The sequence below is a fragment of the Taeniopygia guttata genome, chromosome 4A, assembly GCF_048771995.1.
Source record: "Taeniopygia guttata chromosome 4A, bTaeGut7.mat, whole genome shotgun sequence".
Taxonomy (NCBI): Eukaryota; Metazoa; Chordata; class Aves; order Passeriformes; family Estrildidae; genus Taeniopygia; species Taeniopygia guttata.
In genome coordinates, this window is record NC_133029.1 from 9,627,399 (window position 1) to 9,641,909 (window position 14,511).

Consider the following 14,511-nt stretch of genomic DNA (forward strand, 5'->3'; position numbering starts at 1 on the left):
ACGAAATACACGTGCTGTACATGTATTCCATGCACGGCTGAGTGGAGCTGCCTCGTGTTCCTGCTGGCTCCTGCAGTAAACTGCTTAATCTTGTGAAGTTTTGGATCACAGTTTTAATACGAACTATCTCTATTGTATCTCAAGCAGAAGACACATTACTGGTAATTCCAGAACTAGTGGAATTCTGTGTGCAGGCAAAATGTTGTAGTTTATTTTTATGGAAAGGTTGTCTATCTTGGCAGCTGTATGAGGCTGACTTTGTACGGGAAAGGCATAAATGGATCCAGCTCCTTTCCATCTATTCCCAAGTGTCGTTTTATAACAATATAGACAATTTTAAAGGCTTACATTAAGTTTGGTGGGGTTTTTTTAAAATACACAATTCTTCTACATTTTCCAGACACTGTCAGATTAACATTAAAGATCAGCAGCAGCACCTGTAGCTGTAATTGAAACCGTGAACATGATTGTATGACAGGGCATTCAGGATGCTATTTTAAAGGGTTCCCTGCAAGGCAGTTTTTTCGCTTTTTTTGTTTCCCCTGAACTTGACAGAAGGTGCAAAACTATTCTGAAATGCAAATTCAAGCTACAGAATTTATTTTTGTAAGCCTGTCTCTTGTACCCATAGATTGTATCTAGAATTCATAGGTGTCATCAACTTATATTACATGGGGTTTAGTGGGCTTTTTAAAATTTTATTTTAAACACTGCTAATCTGATCATAGTTTCCACTGTAAGCGTTATTTTCTCTGTGGGATGCCTCATCTTAGTTTTGAAAAGAATGGAACTGGTAGATGCTCTTCTCTTAAATACCCTGCCTTTGTTAGGCAGGTGAGCAGAGTAACACAGCTTAGCGACTGCTTAGTTATGCTAACGCTGTCCCCAAAAGTATAAGTAGATAAACACAAGAGGGTGATTAGAGCCTAATTACCAGGACAAAAGTATTATTGTGCTGACTGATCTAAATATAATCGTACGTGGAACTATTCAGCATGAGCAACGTGCTTAGCATTACACAATAAAGTGAAAAAAAAAAAAACCCAAAAAAACCCAGGCGTCACAAACTGTACATCTGGTTACTTTAAGAATTCTGTACTGCTTATACGGATCGTTTCAGTTCGTATAAGAGAAAAAAGGAATCCCACACCCGCTCATTTAGCTTGAGCACACAGGGCGATGGGCAGGAGCAGAAAGCGTTTCTGGAGAACGCTGCGGTGGGTGCCAGCAGCCCTCACGTCTCCGCGCCCGGCAGCTCCCGAGATAAGGCACCCGCGTCCGTGAGGGCAGCCCGCGATTATCGCCCGAGCCACGGCTCCGGCGGCACAGCGCGGGCAGCCCTGCGCTGCCGGCTCCGCGGGGCGCTTACGGCAAAGCCCAGCTTCACGTCAGCCGAACAATCACGTCCAATTACCGCAGGGTTGCTCCGGCAGAGCCCAGGCGCTGCGAGCGGCGGGCGCGTCCCGGGCACTGCCGTGTCCGAGCGGCCGCTCCTTTTTAGGCCGCGCCGCCGAGCCCGTGCCGGGCCCGCCCCGCGCATGCGCCGCGCCTTGTTTACCCCGCTCGGCGCCGCGCCGCCGCGGCCGGCCGGCAGGTGTCGCCCCACGCCCAGGAGAGCGGGCCCCGCTGGGCGGCCGCCAGGTGGCGCCTGCGCCCTCCATTCGCCCGCGAGCCGCCGAGCAGCGAACACCCCAAACAATCCCCAGCGCCGCCGCCAAATTAAATAACCCCGACCCGCCCGCGCCCCGCGCCCCCTCCGCGCCCACAGCCCGGCACCGGCCGGGACGGGCGCGCAGCCGGCGAGCCGCGCCGGGGATACGGGAGCGGAGCTGCGCGCCGGGGCCTCCTCGCTGCCTACGCCGACACTGGGCAAGGTAAGTTAGAAAATGGCGGCGAAGCTTCTGGAAGTTTGGCGGGGGGACGCGGGATCGCGGTGCGCGGCGGCGATGAGAGGCCAGGCCGGGGCCCCGCGGCGGCCGGGCCCGCACGGGGCGCCAGGCCGGCTGGCCGCGGGGACTGCGCGCAGCCAAGATGGAGGACGGCGGGGCCGAGCCGCGAAAACACTCCAGCCCCCCGCTTCCCCACCCCCCGTTCCCGGCGCGCCGCGGCGGGGAGGGGGGAGGCGAGCGGAGCGCGAGTGAGAGAGCGAGAGGGCGCCGAAAGCGGCCCCCCTGCCCGTCCCGGCCCCCTTCCTCCTCCCCAGAGCCGGCCGCGGGCAGGCCGGGCCTGGCGCTCGGCGAGCTAAAATGGAGAACCGCCTTCTCCTCCTCCTCCTCCTCCCCCCTTCTGCTGAGCCGAGCAGGGGCTGCCGGCAAGATGGAGGACTCGGGCATTGTGTGCGTGGGGTGTGTGTGCGGGCGAGCCGGGCCGGGCCGCTCGGGTGGGCAGGCGAGGGGAACGGGGTCGGGGCCCGAGCCGCGCTCGGGGGCAGCGCTGGGCCGCGCAGAGAAAATGGTGGGGCGGCTGCCGGTGCCCCGGGGTCGAATGTCGGAGGAGGCCGTGGGCCGGGGACTCGCACCCCTGACAGCGCTCGCCACGGCTCCCTTCCCCCTGCTCCCCGCTGCCCAGTGGCCGAGTTCTTCCTTCCAGCCCGCTCCCGGCGGGTTCCCCGCGCAGGGAAGTGCCGAGGGATCGGGGCTTGTCTCCTCAGTCTCTCTTCGCAGAGCTGGGGGAACTCTGGCCGCCCTTCCCCGTGACTGCATGGGAGGGCTGGCGGAAGCGGGGCTCCTTCGGCCCGGGTGAGGACGTAGGTAGGGACTGACCTTCCCCCCCTCCGCCTCCCTTCGCTGCCCCCCGCCCCGGCGCCCAGCTCGGCGAAGGCCTTTGTGGGTCGAGTTTTCCCCTCCGAGTGACTTTGGCCGAGCTCCTCGGCTGCTGTCCGCTAAGAGGAAGAGTTGTGGCAGTTTCCGTTCGGCTTCCTTTATTTTTTTTTTGTAAAGAAAGGGCGCTTGCCAACTTGTGCCGGGGACGCCCGATGCCGGGAGCCGCGTGTTGCTGGAACCCCGCTGGGCTCTCGCCGGCCCCGGTGGGGGAGGGGGGCAGGAGGAGGAGGAGGAAGGAGAATGCTTCTTACTGGGGGGTTTTGGCGCCACTTTTGTTTTAGATAGTGCTTCTCTGCCCCCTCCTCCTCGGCACGCACTGAACTGAGCTGAACCCTGCCCAGGTAGGAAACGAGAGCTTTCCTGGTGTTTCTCTTTTCTGGGCGCTTATTTTCTCTAGACGGATTTAAAAAAAGAAACATATATATATTTATATATATGTGTGTGTGTATATACGCATATATGGTTGCTGCGGTTAGGGACGGAGGGACAGAGCAGAGAGCGGCCGCAGATGGCCGGGCCGGGAGGCCCTGTTTTCCGGGAATTCCTCTCCCTGCCCGAGCGCATCCCTGGTGCTGCTGGGCGTGCTGGCCTTGGGGGCCGCGCCGCTCTGCTCCCGGCCGCGCTGCCTCCATGCCTTCCTCTCCTGGCAGCGTTGTATAATCCGTCTGCCCCGTGGAAATCCGGGACCCACCGACCTCAAATTTTTTTTTCTTTCTTTTTTTTTCTCTCCTCGCCCCCGCGAGCGGGCATGGAAGCGATCGGGCCCCTCTGTCGCTGCTTTTATTTATTTATTATACTGCCTGGGCCCGGCTCTCCTTTCTTGTGTTCCCACGGGATGCGGCTTTAGGAGGTGACACAAAGTTTCGATCGCCGCCGAGTCCGGTGTTCCAGTTACTGAGGGGGAGTGGGCGGTTGGTTGTTTAGTTTGGTGTTGGTTTTTTTGTGTGTGTGTGTGTTTGGGGTTTCTTTCCGTTTGTTTTATTTTTTAATTACTTTTTGGCAGCCCGGGTAGCCCCGCCTGCCCTGTCCGCGCTCGAGAGCTCTCCCTTCCCGTGCGCTCCCCGAACCACACACCCCTGGCGTGCCGGTGTCCCGAGGCGCCGGGGCCGCCGGTGTGACCCCGCGTTTTGGCGGCGCGGCGGGGCCGCCGCCCGGCGCGGCGCGGTGCGGGGGGGCCGTGCCCGGGCGGGCGGGCGGGCGGCTGCCCAAGTGCGTCACGGCGGCCCCGCCGGGCCTGCTCGCCGCGCTCGGGCCGCGCCCGCCGCCCATTGGCCGCCGCCGCGCGGGAGGCGGCCGCTTCCTCCGGCCGGCCGGGCCCCTCCGCCCCGCGTCCCGCTTGCGGCTCCCGGGCTGCCGGGGGGAGCCGCAGGAAGGCGCCTTTCGGATCGCTTCTCTGGAAGGCGTTGCACCACGCTTTTGTGCTCGCTGGGAGTTTTGTTGAATCCTGTTTTAAATGACCAAGATTGAGAGTTCCTAGCGTTTCCTACAGCGAGGTGTTGTTCTCCAAGCATAAGGCTCCCTGTTAACTCTTGGCAGTTCCGTCTCCATTTGTGATTCATTACTTCTTTCTCGTTTGTAGTCCTTGGTCATTCGAAACAGCTTTTTCCGTTTTTCATAGTCTCTTTTCTTTAAATCAGTAATCTATTTAGTATTATTCCTGGAGTATTTATCTGGTTTTGAACTCTCCCGAGACTTATCCATGTGCAGGCTGGCTGATAGTGTGCAAAGAAATAAATACCACAAGTGACTGTGCAATTGGCCATCATTAATCTTCGTCATCTTGGTATCACTTGTTATTATTATCCTCAACTCATAATTTTGTGGATCTGTCTTCCGGGTGATCAGTCCAAAGTCAGTACCACAGATCTGGTATAAGGCTCTTTATTGGGTAACATAGTTTGTTTACTTTTATGGCACGATAACAGTTTCATTGCTAAATGAAACAGGGTGTGAGAGCTGCCTTGTTTTTAGCATAAATAGGAATATTTTTTGCTGCTGAAAGACCTGGAGGTGTACAGGCTGGAATCCCCATACTGTTCTGATTAATCAAAGACTAAATATCTTTGAAGTTATACAAAGGAGAAAAATATTAATTGAATCCCATCTCTGACAAATAGATCGTGCTGTGTAACTCATATGGCTCATGTTGGTCCTTCTTGACAGAACCAGTGACATTTTATTGTGTTGTCTACAGGTGAGCTTTGTGCAACCTGTGACGCAAAACCCTGAATTTCTGTTGCTGTTGTTTGTATTGTTAGCTGTGGTAAACTTAAATTTGGCTGTTGTATAAGCTTAAATTCAACCAACCAAAAAATCCACAGGCATGGAACTGGGAGATCAGAGAGACTTTAATTTTTCTGTGATACTTCCTAGCCTTCAGATAACTTCCAAATTATGTACTTGGGCCAGAGTTACGCTTTTAGAGCTTTTTCATACATTTACAGTTTCAAGAAGGTAATGCTGAATAAAGTCAATAACCAGTGTAAGGATCTGTTAAACTTGTATTTAAGAAGTTAAGATAAAAATTTATGTAGTTCTCATCTTTTAGATATAAGGTCTTGATGTTTTGCAACTGGAAAGGAATTAATTTGAGTTGGTTTAAATCAAGGATCCTGTGATATTTGATTATATTTTTTAAAAACTGGATTCTGTGAAGTTGCAAAAAATTGCTATTTCATAGCTTATTAAAATACTTAGTTTAAAAATCCATTATGTTACTTGAATAGCATTCATTTTATAAATTGGAGTATTCAGTTAGCTGGTTGGTAATCTAGCTAAAATTCCATAAATATATTACGTTTGAACTTTGCATGTTCAAGTCTTTCAACATTTGGAGTGAAGTAATTTCCACTTGGAAGGAGTGTGAATAGAATTGTCAGTTAAATACTCTCTAGGTTTATTTTGTCTCAGTATAACTTACCAATAGCAACTGAATTATAAAAAAATAAAGTAATGTAGACAGCTTCTCTTGAATATTACATGCTACTGCAGTCTCCTGTAGAAAATAGCTGCAGGCAACAAACCACTTGAAAGTTCCTGCTCTTGGTGGTGGGAGCAACTGTGTTAGACTTAGTTAAGTCATGAAATGAAGTTGGCACATCAAAGCTTTATGAACTTTTTAGAATTAGATTGCTCTTTGTCACTTATGGCTCAAATTTAGAATGATTCCAGAATCCTCGTTTGTCATTTTCATTTGTGGTCTTACTGTCTCAGTTGTTTTGCTGCAGGCAAATATTTTAGGAGAGATGAGCTTTTCTGAGACTTGTATGCCAGTAAAAACAGGTTGTATGTTTTACAGAAACCTGAAATACTTCAGTTGCTTGTTTTCACCAAATGAATCCCAGAAAATAAGCAAATATTTCTGCTTGTTACTTATGTTTGTTGGTTGTGGTACTGGAATTCTGTGTTTTGTCAGATGAGACAAGGTTTTCAACTTTGTGTGATCTCTACCTACAGTGGCCATTCCTTCTCTGACTAATTTGAAAACATTGGAGAATATTGTAGGTGTGAATTTCCAAAATGTTTTTTTGTTGGTGGATGTTGTTTTGTTTGTTTGTTTTTCCTCCTTTTTCCTCTTTTTCTTTTTTTATGTGTGTAATTAAGAAAACATACTGGAAAGAGGAATATGTTGTCGATTTGGTCTCTGTCAACGAGATGTGAGGATTTCCAAGAGCATCATCTGGTTCACTACTTGTTTTGTCATGGAAAGAAGTGATTGATAGCAGCCATCAGCATACCAGTTTAATACTCTTAAATAAAAGCTTTGCTCTCTTTCTCAGTATCACTTAAAACATTCATATTCTGAAAACTTCATCTTATATGAGGATCATTGACGAAGAAGAGTGATAATATAGTCCGTGGGAAGCAGAGGTGAGAGGGGAATTGGAGTTTTAGGTTGGAAAAAAAGTTTGCACACAGCAAATATATGGAGGAATAGAAAGAGCTCTTTTTCATGTGCATCACAAAAACTTAAGTGGTGACATAGCCTATAGCTGTGGTTTAGATTCAATGCCGTCCAGCGTTTTAGGTGAACTCCCCTTTAAACTCAAAGGCCAAGTAAAAATGGGAATTCCTCAAGGTGCCATAGTTCCTGGGTCATTGACACCGGCAGTCGTGCGGTGTGGGCTGCTCTGGGGCTGCTTCTGCCTCCTGCCCCTCCCGTGCTGTAGGTTCCGCGCAGAGTGACGGAGCGGGGCTGCGGGCGGATGAACCCCCGGTTCTGCCGGGCTTGGAGCCCGTCCCGCCTCGGGGCGCGGGGCCCGTCCCGGCTCGGGGCGCGGGGCCCGTCCCGGCTCGGGGCGCGGGGCCCGTCCCGGCGCGGGGCCCGTCCCGGCTCGGGGCGCGGGGCGCGGGGCCCTCCCGGCGGCTCCGGGCGGCTGCAGCGAGCCTCCCCGGGCCCCAGGGGGCGCCCCGGCGGCGGGGCCGCGGCTGCGCGGGCGGGGATGGGGCGCGGGGAAGTGGCGGCAGCGCTGCGGTCGCTTGGCAGTGTCACATCTGCGGAGCTGCAGCTCTGGGGCCAGCGTTTATTCGGTCTGAGACTGCTTTGAAAAGTAAACCAGTTAAGCTCTTCCACTCAGTGAACAAGTTTTGTGTTTGAAGATTAGTACAGTGACTTTAGTTGGCCTTTTATATTGAAAAAAAAAAAAATCTGCTTTCAAAAAGTTCTGCATCTTTGTAGTTTAAGGGCAAGCCTTAAACTGATCTAACTTTTGACAAGATCAGGTATTTACTTAAGAGTACTGTAGCAAAAACTCATTTTGAGAGTACAAGGTTAAAACTGTAGTTTTGATCCTATGTTGTTTTAACTAGAATTTATTTTCCTTAAATATTCTTGTCTGAAAGTTCATAAAAATGGTAAAGTTGGAAATTAATATTTTTTGAGCATAAATACAAAGTAAGGGAAGTCTCTGAAGGTGACCCTCATTTAGATCATCACAGACAATTGTAGGACTGGTGTTGGTTAAGTTGATGTTGGGAAGCTTGTATCAGGAAGGATATTTCAGTATTCAGGGGTATCAACACATAAACTATGTTCTTTTTTTCTTGATCCTGTCAGTTTGATGGGTGAGATCACTGAGACTAGACCAGAATCCTAGATTTGATGGGTTATGCCATTCCATTATTTCACAGAATGCTCAATCAGTTTTTAGTATCTCTGTATTTCCATGTTTTCCACTGTTTAATTGTCCCAGATCTGTGAGATCTTGGATGGAGAAGAGGGAAAGGGAAACCTTTCACAAACATTTTCTGAGATCTGGTACCCAATTTTGGAGATAGGAATGTGGGAAAATTTGATCCCCCAGGGTACCCCTGTGGCTTTCATGTGGCTCCTGGCTTTTCCTAGCCTTTACTGGCTACAGGTTTGCATGGAGGAGCCCAGGACTAGTCTCTATTTAAGCTTGTTTATGTCAATTTGAGTCAGAAATTGAGGACATGTAGGACTATATTTGTGTGCAGTTACCTCTTGTGTTATTGTGGCTTCAGAGGGAAATAAATTAGTTGTATGATAGCTGCTTTGTCCAGGTATATACTTCATTGTTGTCTGTTCTTCTATTCACATTTTTTTTATTGTGTAGCTAGCTGTGATTTCTGCCTTTGGAAGTCTTGTAAAAGAATATGATCAGAAGAGGGAGTAGATGTAAGAAGATTGGCATATATAGCAGGGTAGTTTGTGATCTGTGATTGAGAAGCTGATCACAATACCTACCCAAAAAAGTATCTGAGAACATGTGTTGGTTTTGAGTGTTTTTGTGAAATTCTTTTTTGGTAGGTAGGTGAGTGGTTTATTTTCTTATGGCTCTGAATTTAATGGCTTATTAGTCCTGCCCTTACACAACCTTTTATGCAATTTACTTTCCTATGCTTTATTTCTGTAAATGTTAGTTATTATATTAGAGCAAGGAAATATGTGGACACTAGAAATCATTTTGTTTTCTGCAGCAGTTTTTTGTTACTGCTTCTATATAGCTCTAGAGAGGAAAGTATTTTTGCATATGTTCTCTTTGTTCAAGGGTTGATAGAAGCTGATGACTTCTGCTTGTGTTTTGAAAAAGGTCTCAAATGGTGCCTGTTGCCATATAATGGAGCTCTCTGCAGTGGTTTTGGTTGATAAGAATTATAGCTGAAATTTCAGGGTTTCCTCTTAACAAAATAATGAATCTGAATGTACTGCCATTTTGGAAAGGACAAAACATTTCTGAAACTACTGACTTCTGAAAACTAACAACTTAGGTATGCATATTTTATTTAGTTGTGGTTGCATTCCAAATTTGGCTTTGGAGTTGCTGCAAAGGTTTGGTGAAACACTGCTTAGCTTGTGGCCTGCGAGTGAGAGAGCTGTGTGTGATGTGGAGGACACCTGACCCTCCCTGCAGGCTCCCCTCGACTTTCTCCCTGCTCCAGTGGTACCTCAGTCTCAGGCGCAGGCTCGTGTGATGAAGCATCCCCTGATGCTTCCTGGGAGGGTGTGAGTTGTACTGCCTGTGGTCACATTGCAAGGAGGGCTTATGCAGTTGTTTCCTATTGCTTAGGCCATGAACTGACTGGAAAGAGGTGGGCATTGTTGATGGGGAGGTAGTGTTGCAGTTCTTGGTTATGGCTGAACTGCAGTTTTTTACTGAACATAGGATTTTGGCCTTGGATTTTAAGACCTTCCTTGCAGCATCATATCTGGGCAAAAGAAAGTTGACTTCTACTTTGTTTACAAATAAAAATAAGCTGTTCAAGATAAGACTTTTTCAGTCTTTCATGGTACTACCTGTTACTTCTTTATATAAAACTCTCAGTTCATCCCTTAAGAAGGATCAACTGAAAATTTGGACCATATCAAGTCTTAATAAGCAGATAAAATAAGCAAGTGATATAATTTAGGTTGGTTTTTCTTTTTTTTTTTTTTTTTTTTTTTTTTGTCAGAGTGTAATCTTCCAACAAGGAGAGTTTGTTATAAGTAGAGTTTGTATGGAGGTCTCTATTTTTTCATCTGTTACTTTTATTAATATGCTGTGGGTAATTGAATGTATATATTACTGAAGTTACAAAAATCCCCAATGTAAATAGTAAATGTCAAGAACACAGCTTCATAATTAATGCATACATTTGAGGTGTCTGGTTTTCAATTTGAAGGTGACTGTCTGACAGGAGTCCTGGAATAAGACATTTTTGATAATTATAGATATAGTGGTGAACTAATTTAATTTGGGTAAGATGGCAGTGCATCCTGACCACTGGTCATTTCCCTTCTGATTTTCTTAGAGACAGAGGATTGATTACTGTGATGTTCTCTCCAAGGAAGGAAACTGGGAAGGCTTGATCAAGCCTTTTTTTTCCAAAGCAAGAATGACCAGTGGCTGCAGTGCCTGTGCTTGTGGCAGGGAAATAGAGAATTGATACATTATATTTTAATTTAGGGTAAAGAATACAATTTAAATATATTTGAAAAAGGAAAAAACTATCATATTAATAATTTAAGATTAATAACATAAGAATATGTAAAACCTGGCTGTTTAGTAGTATTTAGGGATGGGAACAGTATTCTTACATGAAAGTTCCAGTTTGGTGTGTTTTTTTGTTGTTTCTTACGTACCTGTTTGGAGAACTGTATCCAAAATGCTCTCTTTTAACACTACATGAAATAAAATTTTGTGTAATGAATGCACAGTTTCTTCCTAGAAGTAATGCCACAATGAAAAAATTGTGCCCTTGGCCAAAGAATTGCTTAGGTGGGAAAGGACCCCTGGAGGTCTATTCCAGCCTTCTCCTTAAATCTTGTCCTGTAAGGCCACTTGTCAACTTTTGAATGTCTGAGAGGATGAAGTTTCCTCAATCTCTCTGACAATTAGGTTGTTCCTATTGGAAGCTCCTTCCTTATTTCAAGTTTTAAAGTTATCTTGAATGCCTGAGAAGATTCATGTTTTTCACCCCCCAGTATATGTTTAGAAAGTATTCCTTGATGTGGGAGGCTTGGAACTATAATATCCTGATTTAGAGCTGGTGATGTTTTTTCCCTGGGAATTTTAGAAAAAGAGACAGGTAGATGGTTACTGAATGACTATTTGGTACCTACTTTTCCCTCGTGTTCCATGTGCTGTATTTATCCTTCTTCTGCCTGTGCTCAAGCTTCACTTACTGTGTCTGACGAAGTCTTGCAAATAAAACTTCCTTTCCTAAGCATTTATCTGTTCACTTAAGTGCCATTCATACACTAATCAAAATTATTCTTCTTGCAGTTTTCATATTTAAGCAGTGATATTTTTATTCCTTCTCATATGTATTATTTCTAGAAATCTACAGTTCATTTGAAACTATGGTAACCAGAAAGGAAAGCTGCACAAGTATCTTTCTTGGATCTGTGATATAGGTCTGTTGTTACTTGCCTAATAAACAATTGGCTAAAGAAGAGGTGAAACTGGCTTTTGCACGTTGATTTACCAAACGTAGAAATAGTTTAACAAGGCAAGTGCTTCAATAACAATGGAAAATGTTTGGGTTTTCTTCCCCACTCAATTACATTTTATTTTCAATATTCTTCTTTTAAGCTGTTCTTGTTTTATTAAGTGTGCTTTCATTCAACTAGTTTTGGTAAGTTCTGTTTTCAAAACTGATATATATTACTATTTGATTAATTTTAAAATGTTTATCAGTTAAAAGGTATTGCTGATACAGTGACGTGTATACTGTATTACCACTCTGCTATGAAACAAACCATATTTTGTACACAGATGAGCTGTGGCTTGACAGTTGAAATATAATGTAAAAAAATCAACTTTTAGGAATTTTATTTATCTTGCTGCATTGCGTTGTCTCTGTTATACTGCTCAATTTCTATTCCCCTGTACAGTGGTTTTATGAAGTTAGCTTAGCGCCTCAGAGCAGTAGTTAGTGCTAAACAGAAATTTTCAAAGGTGGCAAGACAGATTGTTTACATCAATATGATATAAAAATGTCAAAACCATTTTTAGACACTTTCAGTTCAATAGCATCAGATAGAAGAAAATAGAGAAAGTCATCCTCTTCATGTACAGTAGGTTACTCATTAAGATTCTTCCTATTCACCCCCAAATGCAGTAACAGTCTCTGTAAAATTGAATTCTCAAGGGTTTTCCTTTTTGTGCCAAGAGGCTGTAAACTGCAAAGCATACCTTGCATTCAAAACTGGTTTAGAGAAGCTTTGTTTACAAGAAAGGATTTATGCATTCTTGCATAAGCCTACAAATGGGTTTAGTCTTCCCCTATCTCCAGTGAAGGGAAGCTTGGAAGAATTCAAATGGTTCTTTTGGATGCAAGATTGACTCAATGTTCCTGGGAACTTGGGGATTTAAGAAACTTACTGAAGTTTTTCAGTTCTTCTACAATAAGCATTATTTGTTAGTGTGTAAGGAATTGAGCATTTTAGGAGATGAAATGGGATTAGTATGATGAAGGAAAATATAGCAAGAAAGATAGGAATGAGGAAGAAAATGGGAATGAATACTAGAGCCATTTCCAAAGTAAGTTGTGTGTCCAGTTCTATCACCTCTTTTTTATTCTGTTGTGGAATATGTTGGCATTGAGTTATTAGATATGTACAGTATAAATAACTGCTTTAATGTAAAAACTTAATCTTGGAATACATTGCCAGATGTGGAAAGGTGCAAATGTTTGTTTTGAATGTCTAATTTTTGGATGCCAAAGGATCAAACATTAAAGGTTTTTTGAACAGGATTTGGAGGGGAGAACTCAAACTAGGAATCTGTTGAAAACAGTTTTTTCTGTGAGGGTAGTTGGTGGAGAGACTAGTTATCTCTCTGATGTGAAAGAACAGAATTGAGCAGTTATGTAACTAAGTAATTTTTCAACATTACTTCATGTGCAGAGTTTTCTCTCTCTCATTCATAGTGTTCTTCCTTCCATACTTGTTCCTGCAAGCTACTGAAGATGAGCCTTCCCATTCACAGGGCAGTTCCATGAGTAGCTGCTGCTGCTAGGGTGGGTCTGTCTGTGTCCTGATCACATGCTCTGTTAGCCTTGTGCCTGTGTTTTATGATCACCTGAACCCTACAAGTGAACTGGTTTAAGAGCTAAACTCTGAAGAAAAGTATTTTTCTGTGGGTTAAATGTGTGCTGCTTCTGCATGAAAGAGGATATTGGAGCTTTTGGCTGGTAAGAATACAGAAATACTCATTATTTCAGTAGTTGAAATGTTTTTTATCAGTTACCTGGTCCGACTGTAGTAGCAATGTCTTCTGTAACTGTAGAGCCAAGAAAAGGAAACTTTGTTCCTGCTCTCATCTGCTTTTCTGCCTGGTCTTACTTGTAAAAAACATCAGACTGGCATGCCAATTCCAGAAGTAGGCCTCTAATCTCTGCAGTGATCTCCATTTTATCTTTTTTTTTCTTCCCCTGAAATGTTGCAAAGTCTGTCATAGATCAATTAGAGCTCCACAAGGAAATTCAGGACTGTGGTTGATTTACATTAATTTATGCAGGCTGGAAGATGATGTACATTTTTCTCTGGTTTCAGCCTGTGTTCTGGTTAGAAGTTTTGCAGGTGTTACTGGGAATAAGATGGAAGGGGTAAGAGAAGATTTTAAGAACAGTTATAGAAGATTTTTCTTGGAGCTTTGGCATGGTAAATCAGATGCTATTGTAAAAACTCTGCTAGACCTCCTTCTTCAGCTGGATGCTTACCAGCCTGCTGTGGTTAGATTTTATTATGAGCCTTTGCACTCTTGAATTTTCTGTGGTTCCTGGAAGCTGCAGTGCCAGTTCTATACATGAGGTCTGGCTTTGGCCTGTTTACAGAGTATGGACCACGCTATGCAGTGATCTGAAGTCCCATCCCTCCTAGCTTTGGAGATTTTCGGGGCATCCTGAGGCTACAGGTCTTATCTCTGAGAATACCTGATGATTTAATCAGACATACCCTTTTTTTATCTTATAAAATATTAATATTGTCCTTCAGAGATAATGAGAAATGCCTGAACATGCCATGTGCCTCTCCTCTGTACCTCACTTTTGGCACAGTTTAGACCATTTTGTTTTCTTCCACTCTTGGAAGAAAGCTCGTAGAGTGTTTTTTGCAACATGAGATCCTAGCTAAGAAGATGCTGGCTTTCTTTATGTGTTTGGGAAGAGCTTTGCTCTTGAGTGATCAGAAGCTATTACATTGTGATTCGTTGCCTAATTCCTCGCCATTTTAGATTTTAAGTCTGAGAACACTAGTCTGTTATAGACAGAACTGTGATGTATTGAAAATAAGATTCTATAAGAAAATCAAACTGACACCTACACTGTAGGCTGTCTTTGCTTTGTGAAGTTGTAGTCTGGTCAGGAATACGAGGCAGCAGGAAAGTCATATTTACAAGATGTTTGGAGTTCTGCAGATCATTTCAGGTTTTACAGAGGATTATAGAGATGTGGGTTGTTCATCATGCATTTATAGAGGCTGTGTTGGAACAGGAGTTTCTTTTTTGGTGTTGGAATTTGTAGCAGGCAGTGGGCATTGGTTCTCCCCAGTTTTGCAGGTGCTCCTTGGAAGCACTGTTGTGAATATAGCTGCAATTGCCTGAGCTCTCTGTTTCTCCTTACTGCTGTTGAAATGTTTCTGTGGGACTTCCCTGCTTGGAAGCATGCCAGAATGAGTGTGTGGGAAGACTTAATACTGGCTACTTACATAGCATTTTGTATGTTCAAACTCTTCTGCAAATATTAA

At 45.0% G+C, this 14,511-nt stretch overlaps 1 protein-coding gene across 6 annotated transcripts in view; it reads left to right on the forward strand.

The window, feature by feature from the left end:
• The first annotated feature begins 1,734 nt into the window (after positions 1-1,734).
• STAG2 (STAG2 cohesin complex component) overlaps positions 1,735-14,511 on the forward strand; it is a 71,229-nt gene continuing 58,452 nt past the window's right edge. For 3 of the 6 annotated variants that reach the window (XM_012573116.5, XM_030272627.4, XM_030272626.4), the window contains exon 1: positions 1,735-1,874. The gene's annotated coding sequence lies outside the window, so the exon portion shown is untranslated. Of the gene's footprint in view, positions 1,875-2,197; positions 2,346-3,021; positions 3,164-14,511 lie in introns of those variants that run through there. The other 3 variants (XM_072929123.1, XM_072929124.1, XM_030272625.4) reach the window with 3 other exon arrangements.